This window comes from Lepisosteus platostomus, chromosome 5 (genome assembly GCF_059453375.1).
Source record: "Lepisosteus platostomus isolate fLepPlt1 chromosome 5, fLepPlt1.hap1, whole genome shotgun sequence".
In the NCBI taxonomy this organism is placed as follows: domain Eukaryota; kingdom Metazoa; phylum Chordata; class Actinopteri; order Semionotiformes; family Lepisosteidae; genus Lepisosteus; species Lepisosteus platostomus.
In genome coordinates, this window is record NC_142615.1 from 17,655,673 (window position 1) to 17,668,836 (window position 13,164).

A 13,164-nucleotide genomic window follows, 5' to 3' on the forward strand; every position below is an offset into this window, starting at 1 on the left:
AGGAAGGGGAAGATGTGAGTTCTGGAGAACTTTCTATTTTTTCCAAATGTATCTTTTGTTTTATACTTGTATTCTAGTTTGTCTTAGAAGTAAAAATGATTAAATGTGTATTTTGTATTCCTTCTGTCCCCCCAGTTCTTAAAAGCCATCAGCAGGCTTTCAGGAAGATGGTGACCCAGGCTGGACTGGACAGAACGCACTCCCTGGATGCTCCTCACCTGGCTGGGTTTAAACAGGACCTTACCAAGGATCTTGGAGTGGCAGATTGCTCTCAGGAGGTATTTATTTTTTAAAGGCATTTAAAATTGAGCAGTGATATTTCCATAGCACATGTTTTTACTCCTTAGCTTAAAATTCACCCATGTGAAATCTCAGCCATAAACATAGTGACTCTACATTTATCAGGTAGAAAATGTTTCCAGATTCCTGTTTTTATGGATCCATCTGCATCTTCCTTAAACTTTGTAAAGGGCCTATCCAAAACAACAATTATTGTAACCAAATGAAGACCACTGGACTGTCTCACCAAATCATTGCTAATTATATTAAGAACATAAACCATTTTCTGGGCTACATCCTAAATGATATCAGTGTGAAAGTAGAGGATCCCAGCCTGGCTAACCTCATCATCAACTTCCAAAGTATCCTAAAGGATATTCAGAAGAAGAACAGTAAGAATGTTGCCAAGAGATTACTAAAATTAGGTCATTTTCATTATAAAACTTCTTTCAGTTGTACTTTTAATTGGAATACAAAAAAAGTTGATGAGTACGAATTTCTCCCACAGATATAGACAGTTGCAGAGTCCAGAACCAAGTACGAAGGATTGCTGGAAGGTGTTGATGGTTGCAAAGAGAGATGTGTTGCACAGACTGGGCAAGACATCACCTTGCCTGAGCAGCTTCTTGTACTGTATTACCTGCAGGCCTTTCTCCACCTGAAGCACCTGCAGCACCCAGGGGTGGTAAAGAACATGAGAGTAAGGATACTTTCATACAACAAAAGTAATAAATTACATATATGGGATTTTTACAGTTTGGTGTATTCATTTTTATTTTCTCGCTATTACAGTTCGAGAAATGGGTGCAAAGAAAGTGTTGTCTCAACAAGTGGGCACAAAAATGGTCATAATTCCTGTTAAAGAGCACAAAACCTAAAACAGCAGCTGGCTTCCTTTACATTTAGTGAAGAAGGGGAACATGCAAGTTGATGGCTACATTGATATACCCATCCACTCAATTCAGGGTTGTGGTAGAACTGGAACCATCCTGGCAAGCAGTGGATGCAAAGTACTGTATCACCCATAATGTGACACCAGTCCATCACAGGACTCAATCACACCAAGGCCAATTTTCATAGAAGCCAATTAAAATCCATGTTAATACCAAACAAAAGACCTCCACCTGCATAGCTCCAATCATGTACAGTATTTAAGAAAATCTGGAATGTACCTTAATTGCATTTTATTTGTGTTTTATAAGCCGTTTCATCTTTACTTCACTAAACTACGCTGTAATGCCCAGGTCAGCAGCTGTGAAAGGAGACGAAGAAGATGGACTGGTCAGCCAATGTATCAACAGTGTCGAAGTGCTAGAGAATTGGAAGCCCAACACAGGACTGCCACCAAATGACATGCAAATTAAAAAGTTGATAAAGTATCAAATCTGGGGAGGCCTGAGCATCACTGACGATCCTGTGAAGGGGAAGAAGTTTGTGACTTCCAGGTGTTTCCAGAAGGGAGAGGTGGTGTGTGATAACAATGGCAAGGTCATCACAAAGACAACTGCTGAAGCTCACAGGGAGAGATGAGATGTCTTTTCTTTTCAGATGAACCTGCACAAAAACTGCATTGATGCTCGTGAAAAACACTGAGCCTGCCTCCTGGATAAGGAGGCAAATCGGAAGATGGATAAATCCATCAAAGAGAAAAGACAATGTAAGGGCTGTAAGAAAGTCATTTATAATCAACGAACAGCCTGTCATAATTCTTTCTGTGACAAAAAGGGACATTGTTGAGGGGAGAAGAGCTCCTCTGTGATTACAGCATTTCCAGGAAATCATTTCAAGGTGAAGGACAAGCTCTGGAGTGGTTGGTTCACTGACCATTTCCAAAAAAGAAACTAAGTAAGTATATTAAAGTGCATATTTTGAAGATATTCATTTTCTTGTACCTTTGAATTAATGTAAAAATTATATTCGTGTTAATGTCTTGAAAATAGCATTTCTCATTCTCATCAGCAAGGATATAAGGAAGGGATATGGGACTGCTAAAAAGATACATGATTTTCAGGAGAGTATAGAAGGCAGATAACTATCCCACTCAATTGTTACTGCAAAGAAATGCCACAGTGTAAACAAAAAGGTGAACCATTCTTGAAATTTATTGACAGAATCTGAATAGCACAGCATTCCAAGACCAGGCACTGGAGTTTCCTGCAGCGTTAGATGGGTAGTCTCTTGGTAAGAGAGAGATCGACAGAGTACTGGACTTCATGAACGACACCTTTCCAATTCATCGAGAACAGAGCCCACAAGATCTAGAGCCTAGAGAACAATTTCTTACAATATTAGTGGTAGTTTCTGAATAGGTTAAGGACAACATAGTTGTAGAGCTATCTTGCAACTTCTTAAAAGTTGTAAAAGTGATTACCATATTGCCAGTGGTTTATATTTAAAACCTAAAGATTTTAAATTGAATCTTTCTTAAACAAAGGACATTTTTCACAGGAACAGCAGCCTAAGTCAGTTGATGACTGTAAATATGACAAGCTTGTGATAAATTTTAAAGTGCAAAACAAAGTTGTATTGTTTTGGTTTTGTCTTCAACATCATATTAATAGGCATGTTATTTTTAGAGCAGCTGCCTGCCATTCACCACCAGCCAAGATGCCACGAGGTACATGAAATGACCCAGAAGTACTTAATGATACAGAGAAGAGCATATGGGGGGAAAAAAAAGAAGACAAGAAATATCCATTAACACGTGCATCTAGAAGCCAGAAGACGGGTGATGATCAGCATTTCAAAATCAGACACTGGAGGTTGAATTCAAGTTTTAACAGTGACTGTCTATGTTTGGCCTCAACACAAATCATATTAATATGCTCACATTATTAATTTGTACAAAGTCTCCAATATTCATTACAGGCGACGTTCCCAGGAGTACACACGACCCAGCCAGAACGTGGCTAGCTGACGTGCAGTGGACCTCAGGGAAAGAACTCTTGCCCACACGGATGTCTCTGCTCTAAAAACCACTGGATAAAGGTACATGGCGGTCTGTTCTCAGCTGTTGATTTTGTGAAAAATATTGAATATGAAAGATTGAAGTGTCACTATTCAATGAAGTTCAGACATAAGTATTATGTTGAGAAGCTAGATCTGTTCTACTAATAGCTTTAGTACCTCAATATTGTACTGTTTGCTCTGGTTTTCAGACATCAGTCCAAGATTATTGGTGGGTTAATTGATTTCTGGTAAGATTGGCCCCACGTGTGAGTGTGTGTTTACATTTCTATCTGGCATCCTCAAAAGATGGTTTTGTTTCCTTTTCTTAATTGCTCTTGATTACTAGAGTTTATTTGGCATGATACATTTGTGATAAATGCTTTTTCTTTGTGAATAGTCTTATTTTAATGTACATAATGTCAATGAGTTAGTACCTTAAAGAACAAGCAGTAAAAGAAATGACATTTCAGGTTTATTAGCTAAAGTTTTTATAAGTGAACTGAGATTCCTTTACAGTGCAGAGACTTATCTTTAATATGCTGTGTGTGCTCATAATGGACTTGAAATTTGTTTTTGTCACAATGTAAAGGTATAATAAATAGATAATATACTCCATTTATCAAGACTTGACTATTTTCATAATCATTGTCTCACAGTGTAGACCTGGGTGACATAACAGGGGTCAGGGCTGTGTTGACTGGAGGTTTGTGTAGACTGGCCATTGTCTATGTGAGACTGTGGGATCACTAGGGGTCCCCCCCCCAACACCTGTAACATTGTCAAGTGGTATAATTACCTACAAAAGCTAAAGTTTCCTCCATTAAGGGGTCACTATTTGTTACATTCTGGTGGAGCAAGAGACAAGATAAACCTCTCACTGTCACTGACGGAGCAGTCCGGGACACTCTATGCTAGATTGGACTGTTGTCTTTGGAAGATGGGGTCACAGGTGATGAAATAGACCACAGTGGCAGTCCTGCCTAGCTGTTATATCACTGACAGACTCACCCACACATTGAGAAGAGAGCACTGGTTTCTGTGCAGAAAGCAGAACAACTCACTTTAACTGGTCAATTAGGTCTAATGAGTTTTATTGCCCTTGACATCTAACTTACTCCAGCCCCCCTTGTGGAAACAACCCCTAATTACTGTTCATGAGCTCCTGGACACATTGTTTCCCGTTGGAACCAACCTGGAGCAGCAGAACAGAGGTTTTTGTTTCTTTAAGTTGTCTGCTGTTGTAAAACAAGTCATCCCTTAGGAATAAAAACTCCCCCTCTAGTCTGGTTGCTATCTCCTTTATTTGCCCCATATTCCCAGGGCAAAGCAGCTGAGTGATCAAAAGCTGAACTGCAAGGAGCTGAATTTCACACTGGGTTACAACAGACCCTGGTGGGAGAATGGGCAGGAGAGGGCCGGTTGTGCTCCTGAACTAGTCCCCTCCTTTCCTACTCTCGTATTTGCATCACAGTCTATAAACTCCAGCCCTATTGCTTTTCTTCCAGTTCATTTTTTTTAATACAGCTAGTGAATTATGTATACTCTTGTGAAGTATCAAGAAGCACTCTTATCTTTATTTCACGTACAGTATACAGCAGACTGCTTGATAAAAATAAATAAATAAAAGCGCTATTCCCGACGGTCTAGCATAGTAACCACAACTCCAATAACTTTAACTAGAGGAAGAAATCCATCTTCTGCTCAAAAGGAAAAAAAAAACATTGAAATCATAAATCTCCAGCACTGGCTGGAGACTCTGTGTGTCCGTGCTCAGCGGTTATATAGGACAGGTGCGGCTCATTGCTCTTCGCTCCCCGTGCGGAATGCGCGTCTCCTCCTTCCAGACTAGTAACACCGCTGCATACATCCCTCTTAAATCCCAGAAACACAGAAACTCCGGGGTGTTTCTGTGAGTCAGTACTGGGTTTCTCTGATCGAGGTTACAAGCAAAAACAAAAAAAGCGCTGAAAGCAGGAAGTTATTTCTGCTCGTAGGCATAAACGTGTAAAAATATTTTCATACGAGCTCTTGCCGTTTTTAAAATGAATATTTTTTTGAATAAATCACACGAAACACCAGCGTCACTTATTGTAAGCATCTGACCAATTACATTCCTGAATGTTAAACCCATTTAGCATTTATTTTTAACTTGTTTTATTTTTTTTTAAATTACACACCTGTTAACTTAGTCCGGATCGCGGTCACCGAGGACCACTCCTGTCTCCCCAGATGACACTTTTTATTTTTAAGATAAACGCGAGATAAACAACGTTTGTTTGAAACTGCTCCACAAATTTTCTCACATGCACGTATTCTCAAATATCACCACAACAAAACCATAAAGTTTGTTTCCACAGACATGACACCATTATGCAATAAACCAATAAATTAATGAACTAGCAGAATCCCAATAAAAACACACGGCAACCCAGCAAGCACAGCATGTCAATATCATACATCTTTACCAACAAAACCACAAAAGCAAAACCCAGCAAATATATATATATATATCCCATGTTTTTACCTTATTCTGGAGCATGATATATATATATAGATATATATAAAATAACCCAGACTAGTTTATCTCAAGAGCTAGAGACTAGTAAATGTTACTGATTACGTATAAAATGTTTGAAGAATGAGCGCCAGAAATAAGGCGATTTGATTGGTAAAAACCGCTGTCATTCTTTGTATTTTCAGCCATTCAGAGCCCTTAGGGGGTGAGATACCTCTAGAAGCTTCAGGCTGCATTTTTAGCTGTCAATCATTGACTCAGAAGGGATAATCAATCAGTTTTTTATCAGTTTCTTATCAGTGCTCCTTTTTGTTCACACCAGAAGGCAACTCTGAGGTTTTTTTTCATTGCATAACAGCAGATAAAGGTTCTCTAGCAGTGTCTTAAGGTTTTTATAGCAATTGCAATGGTTTTTATTCTTATTATTTTCAATATTGTTATGATATTTTATTATAGGCGTGCAATTTCATTCCAGGTCCAGTCTTCACAAAACATGATGTCGAATTTTTTCTAATTGATCAATTTGTCCCAAATTTTTATCCAAGCTAGTAGCCACCTAGAACAAGATTTTGAAATCATTCCCAGGCCCTTGACATGCATATAGTTGAAAAATCTGACCTCTGAAGACCAAAAAAAATGTTCGCCAGCTGTTTTGTTTTGTTTTTTGTCATATGTTTGTCTGCTGAGTGGACACATTAAGAAATATAAGAAATTTGACTATTCACACTCAAAGCCAAGGGGGTTAGCTTCAATTTAAGACCTGAACCAGGCTCCTGCTATGTTCTGCTGCAGAGATATAACAAATGTTTAAGGGGGAGGAAATTCCAGGCAGACATTGGCTAAATATGTCACTGGTAGTAAAAGGTTAAGTATTCTTGCCATTTTTGTAGCATATTGTAAGTGGATTTTTTGCAAACATTTTATTTTTTAAATCACATGAAACACAATCAACCCATTATAACTTCACATTGATAATTCCTGAGCTTTATAACTGTGTATTATTTCTTTTTACCTTATTTTATTTATTTTTTTTGCATTTTACAGAGTTTTTTAATATATTGTGAGCATTTTAGTGTAATTTTAAAATAGGACTATCAATGCTCCTGACTTTTAAACCTGTATTTATTCTGACGTTATTCTCTCCACCTGCAGATGAGGGAGGTATTTGATTTTAAATTTGTTGATTTGAGGGGAAAATATACATTAATTTCCTTGTATGTATCACCAGTGGGAAACTTGGCATTTTTGGATGAATTGCAGTCTTTACTGCAAGGCCTTCAGACTGATATAGAAATGACTGGAGATTTAAATGACACATTTTGATAAATCAGACAGGAACAGCATAACATCTAAAATGACAGAACCCTGTACTGAAGTACTGAAAAAATTCCAGCACATTCATAATAAATACAATTTATTTAATTTAAAGCATAAAATTTGCTTTAAAAAGAAAACCACAATTTGTACGATATCATATTTCAATATCAACGTTCAGATGAAGAATTTGAGGATTTGAATATCAATGGAGAGTACATTGATTTTGGGACAATGTTTGCATCTGAATAATCCTTCCTTCTGGAAAGAAGGAAAAAAAAGTTTTGAGTCTCAGTCTTCAGGATCCCCCCAAAAAAACGTGCAAATTTGTTTCCGATGTATTTTGGATAAAGATATAACTCTCATAGAAGATACATTTTATCAGTTGAATGCAGTCGATACTTTTGACTTTTTATATGATGATAGGACCTACACTTAGGGCTCAGTACTCTTAACACTGCTGCTATTGATGGAGTAAAAATAAGTGATGTACTGGCAGTTTTTTTTTTTCTGAGGCAAGAAGTCCTAGAACACCTCCTATAAAAATGTTAAGATTCAGAGCAAGAAATATTTTTCCACGTCACCTAATGCTATTGCATTAACGAGGCTGAAGTTGGCTTCTTATTCGCCAGCTGCTGCTTTGCGTTTTTCGTTCCATCTTAAATGCTGCTGCTGTGATGTTATGTTGTCTTTCGCCTGTAGATGGCTCTCTACAGTCATTTTTAAAAAGACTTATCCGGATGTATTACTGTACATTTCCTCAGTAAAGGGGAATATGTAAGTAGAGACTGTCCAAATTGCATTTTTGTATGAAACACATTTCAGAAACACAACTCACAATAAAACAAACTGGCATGTTATACCACGAGTAAATAAGACAAAGGCAAAATGTAAATTCACTGGCACTTTCTGCATATTTTTCACGACCTTGCCTTCTGATCATAAAAAGTCTCAAACTCTTGCATTTTACAAGAAATTTTAATATAGCAGTTTTAAATGGGATATTTAGAACATGGCATATGAGACTATATGGTTAACTGAGGATGAGCAGAGGGTGATCGAACCTACCTCCTGGTTATAAAAATGTCTAAAACTTCTGACACAGATGTGTGAGAGACAATGGAAAAGACTATCAAAATCCTGAACTTCAGGACATTGTACTGTACCGTTTTTTAAATACGACCCTCTGAACATGGCATGAGAGAATACATTGTCAAATGGTAAATGCAATGTTTGCTATATTTCTAGGGCCCTCCCTCCTGATTTTAAAATAATCTCATATTTCTGACATCACGGTGTGAGACACAATATAACAGACTGTCAAAATCCTGAACTTCAGGACATTTTATGATACCATTTTAAAAATATGACCCTCTGAGCATGTGAGAAAATGTCATGTGAGAATGCATTGGGAAAAGGTGAATGCAATTTATGCTGAATTGCTATGGCCCTCCCTCCTGATTACAAACTCGTCTCACAATTCTGAGACTGAGGTGTGAGACACAATGTAACAGACACTATTAAATTGTGAAGTACAAGAGATTATACTGTTACGTTTTTTTTAATATTGACCCTCTGGCATGTGAGGACTTGTAGTCAACAAAATAGCACACATTCTGCCAATTTGCTTTGTCCCTCCTTCCTCGTTACCAAAACATCTTAGTATACCGACACTAAGGTAAAATATAGCTCACTGTGTATATAATGAAGAAGCGGAGGTTAGTTTCTCATCTGCATGTTGCAGAGCCTTATGCAACTCGTACCAACAGTTGGGGTTTGATCCCTGCACGGGCTATTAGTTGAAAGACCATTGTAAATGACGTGTAACAGATTTATCCAGCTGGCTTTTATGTTTCATACTAAATTGCTATCTTGAAACCAAAATAATTAGAAATATGGAACACAACTGTTGTTCCCCATGAAGGAAAGCTGTTTTACACTGACGTCACTCCTTTTTATTTAATCCAGATTTTAAAAACAACTCCGCCCTATCAAAGGAAAATGTTACACAAAACATGGAAAGCACACTCTGAATCCATCTGTATATTTGATTTCCGCAATCTGTTCAGGGCTGCCTATGTTAATCGTAAGTGTATAGATGAAACATTTAATATATTGTTCAGTTTAAATCAAAATGCTTTACTACTACAAGAGAGAAGTATAAACTTCTTTTCTTTGCGTTCGAAATTAATTTGAAACAATTGACACACAAACCCTTTGTCTTTTTTAAAGAGATTATATCTTTAAACAGACAAATGTATAAAATGTGTTTTTTTTACCTAGAGATTTTGGACAGGGGCGATGTATTACTAGTAGAGGCTGCCGACTAACACTGTACTGTCTGGAGATCAGCTCCATTTGCAATAAAAAAACGTGCGTAACAAAGCTGGAGAGCAGCTGAACTTGTGCTCAGTAGTCAGTATGGTGCTGGGGTTCAATACTGGTGTTGTTGTATTAGCACGAGCTGCACAGGCTCTGAATCAGACCATTTCAATTAGTCTGATCAGTGCAGGACAAGTTAATGTAGAATTATTGCTTTGTCTGTCTCTTGTTTGTATATAAATGGATGTCTCTGATAACTTAATGTTAGTTTTTATTTTAGTTTTAGTTTTACGATGTAGGTCATGCGTTGATATATGACATGTCTCATTCCTGGTTCAGCTCATGTTCCATAGGAGAGAAGAGATTCCTCCTGTTTCTCGTACAACCCTATCAGAACAGAAGCCCATGTCACACAGCTCTGATTCAAGATCGAGTTGCATCTTCAACATTTTGTTTTTGTTTCTGATCATAATTTTCTTTAGTTATGATCAATATTGAACTTTTTCTAAGTAAAACAAAACTAATCAAACATGCAGGCAGATTTTTGAAAAGTATTAGGAGTTGACAGGGCGCTCCTTCGGAATAGTCGTCAGAAAATGTGAGAAAAGGAAAGTTACGTAAACTCTCACACACAGCATTAAAGAATGGAATCTGATCATAAAAAAACTAGCTGTCTCCCCGTCGGTAATCAAAACCCGGTTTCCCGCGTGACAGGCAGGGACACAAACAACTTTACTAACTAGGAGCGCTTGCTAGCTATTAGGAGGCATTTACTCTTAAATATGTTACTGTTTTGGGTTTCGAATTTAATTTTCCCGATACCAGTTTTTTACAAAAGTAAAGGCACACAGCACATGTGTGGCACATCACGTCCGAGTTTAGTGACAACTACCTCAGAGATTGTAAGCTGGGTAGTTTCAGATCACTTTTTTTAAAGGTTCAAGCAGACCCAAATACCTTTGTGTAATCGTTTCTCATAAAGTGTAATTGTATTATAGCATGTGCCCTTGATGATTTTCTTGATACGTTATATGTGCTCTTGTTTGTATTGTATGTAGTTTTGTTGTTCAAATAAAACGTAAAAGACACAACTTTCCGGATGCGGCTGCTGTAAAAATAAAATGACATCAAGGGTGCTGTACACAGAGGTCTGAAAAATGCTCCACAGAAGATCTTTATCCAAAGGTGTTAAGGAAGTCGAGATCTCGCCATGAGAGGGGAAGCATCTCAGAAAAAGCAGGTGCAGTCGGTTCCACGGTCATAACGCCACTGAGTAGGGCAACAAGAGCAAAACCCACCCGGCTTCCTCCGGGCAAGTAATGAGACAGAGACAGCGCACATAGGGTAGTGTGGCCGAGTGGTCTAAAGCGCTGGATTAAGGCTCTAGTCTCTTCGGGGGCGTGGGTTTGAATCCCACCGCTGCCAGGTGCTTCTGTCGAGACCCCCTTTCAGCTGGCTTCAGACGAAAGGGAGGGAACTGCTTTTTGGCAGTCTCTCGAGAAACTAAGCAAAGTGTTTAAAGATACTTTTTCAGCTTGACATCAAGGCACAAAACAAAAACCTTCTTGCGTCCTCTCAACCCAAAAGCGCTTTACCACTTTTTGCGTTAAGCAGGGAACGACGTCTGCCCAGATCACTTTTGTGTCAATGCAAATCGTAGTGTGCCCTCCCTTTTAATGTTGGCTGTGCTGGCGTGCTGCTTCTGTCTGTGAAACTTGAATGTTCTGCTTCTTCACACGAAATCGTCGGCGGGGGTTGAGCTTGTTAAATCTTTGCGCATAGCGCTCCTTTGGAAGTACTTTGTCCAAGTTCAAAAGCGATCGTGGGATTTACTTCATGCGTGCAAAAAGCATGCCTCGCACGGCAGATTTAAATGGGGAATGGAGCCTGCTTCTTGCTGTTTTTCCTGTGGTTGCAGTTACAAAGTTGATCGTGCTTTCACATTCTGTTAACAGTATTCACTGGCTGAGCTTTATCAGTTGGTTCGTAAAGGAATCTCTGCTTCGGTTCCAGAAAAGTCATCTGTAGTGTGTTTTTTTCCGTGCCCATGGCAGTCTTTTAAAGCTGGTAGTAAAGGCGGCGAAGTTAATCTTTTATCCTCTTTAAAAGAATAAGGACGGGCTGGGGCGAGCTCCATTTACCACTCTTTCAGCTAACCGCCGAACTCGCGAACTGATTACACTGCAGAGCCACAGGCGCCTCGCTTTTCTCCATTCTCTGGGTTAGGGTGAAAAAAAACTTTGCTGGTATTAGCTGGAGTGCTGGGAGTACCTGTTCTTCACTGATAAGCAAGATTTGTGTTTCATCTTTCGCAAGCTGTATAGATTTCTTTCAAAACAAGTTGTTCCAGAAAGGAAACGAACACTTGCATTCACCTGAATTAAAAGGCATGGGATTTGACAATAAGGATAAATTCTGTACAGTAAGACAGGAAGAAAGGCACCACTGGGAATCGGACCCAGGATCTCCTGTTTACGAGACAGGCGCTTTAGCCAACTTAGCCACGGCGCCGGCAAAGTGCTGTCCTTTGACAGCCACTTGGACACGTCTCAACTGCTCTGAGACATCTGCGTTCGGTGTGCACCGAGCCTGCTCGCCTTGCAAGTTGCCTCATTTACATGCGATAGCTCCACCACTAAGAGAAAGGATGAGAAATGGCTTTTATCTGGCACTTTTCATGTCAGAGGATCTCAATCTGCTTTCCGTGTACAAGAGGATGTCCAACTCATGTAGCTAAAGACGTAGACGACAGTGCTCCACTGAAATCTTGATCTCACAACCCTCGGCATGACTCCGCTGTGTTCTGCTTTAGACAAAGGGGGGAAAAGACTTCTTTCATCACACGTTTTGCACTGTTTGCAGTGCTCTTTCTTAAATGAAAACCAGGAATCAGCACCATATGAGGTGAGACTAGATAATATTGGAACAAGTAGCCTCGCCATTCCATGAGTGACGTGAGCAAAGTGTAATTCCTGTCTTTATAGTGTGCTTGTTAGAGACTTAGCTGGCACCCAGAGCGCTTTAAATCTGGGAGTCAGCAGCCCAAGACAAGAGAGCTTCCTTCGTCTATGTTTTTTCCGTGAAGGGGGAAACCATGCGTGTGCTGCAAACGATCTTAGTATCGAAGTGCCGTCCCACATAACCGATCCGAACAATCTGCTTTACAGAGGAGCACTGCCGGAGCTTATCGTTGGCAAACTGAAGACCAGGCCGACCTCTTCTGTGACTCTTGAACACTGAGTCTCAAGGTTGTGAATTCAAGCTCCACGCTGGCGGGAAATTCCATAGGTTATGATCAAATTTTCTTGCATGCTAATCAAAAGAAATATTAAGAAACTTTTCCCAAAACAAGTTTCACAGTGACTTTGTAGGTGACATTTTCCTGATGAGAATAAGGTTTCGTATGCGATCAATAACAGCACCAGAATAAAATACCGGAAAGAAATGACCTGTCACTAAGAGAATTCATTAAATGACGCCGAGACATAATCAGAAAATCGACATCAAGAAAATGTTAATCACTTTACATATTCTTTAGCATTTTTATATATACACATTCTTATAGACGTTCAAGGTTGTCTAGTCGCTGTACTCTTCGTAGATAATCTAAACGAAATTACAGTACAGTACAGGACACGCAGTGAGGAGCTCACACAACGAATACTCTTGAACACAAAAAAGTAAAGGCACACGGCACATCACGTCTGAGTTTAGTGACAACTACCTCAGAGATTGTAAGCTGGGTAGTTTCAGATCACTTTTTTATTAAAGGTTCAAGCAAACCT

General features: G+C 39.1%; 2 non-coding genes across 2 annotated transcripts; one reads left to right on the forward strand and one right to left on the reverse strand.

Annotated features, from left to right (window-relative positions):
* Positions 1-10,722: 10,722 nt before the first annotated feature.
* Positions 10,723-10,804, forward strand: trnal-aag (transfer RNA leucine (anticodon AAG)). Its single transcript has one exon. It is a non-coding gene; the product is annotated as a tRNA-Leu (tRNA).
* Positions 10,805-11,816: 1,012 nt separating this feature from the next.
* On the reverse strand, positions 11,817-11,890 carry trnat-cgu (transfer RNA threonine (anticodon CGU)). The gene has a single exon. It is a non-coding gene; the product is annotated as a tRNA-Thr (tRNA).
* Between the last annotated feature and the right edge of the window lie 1,274 nt (positions 11,891-13,164).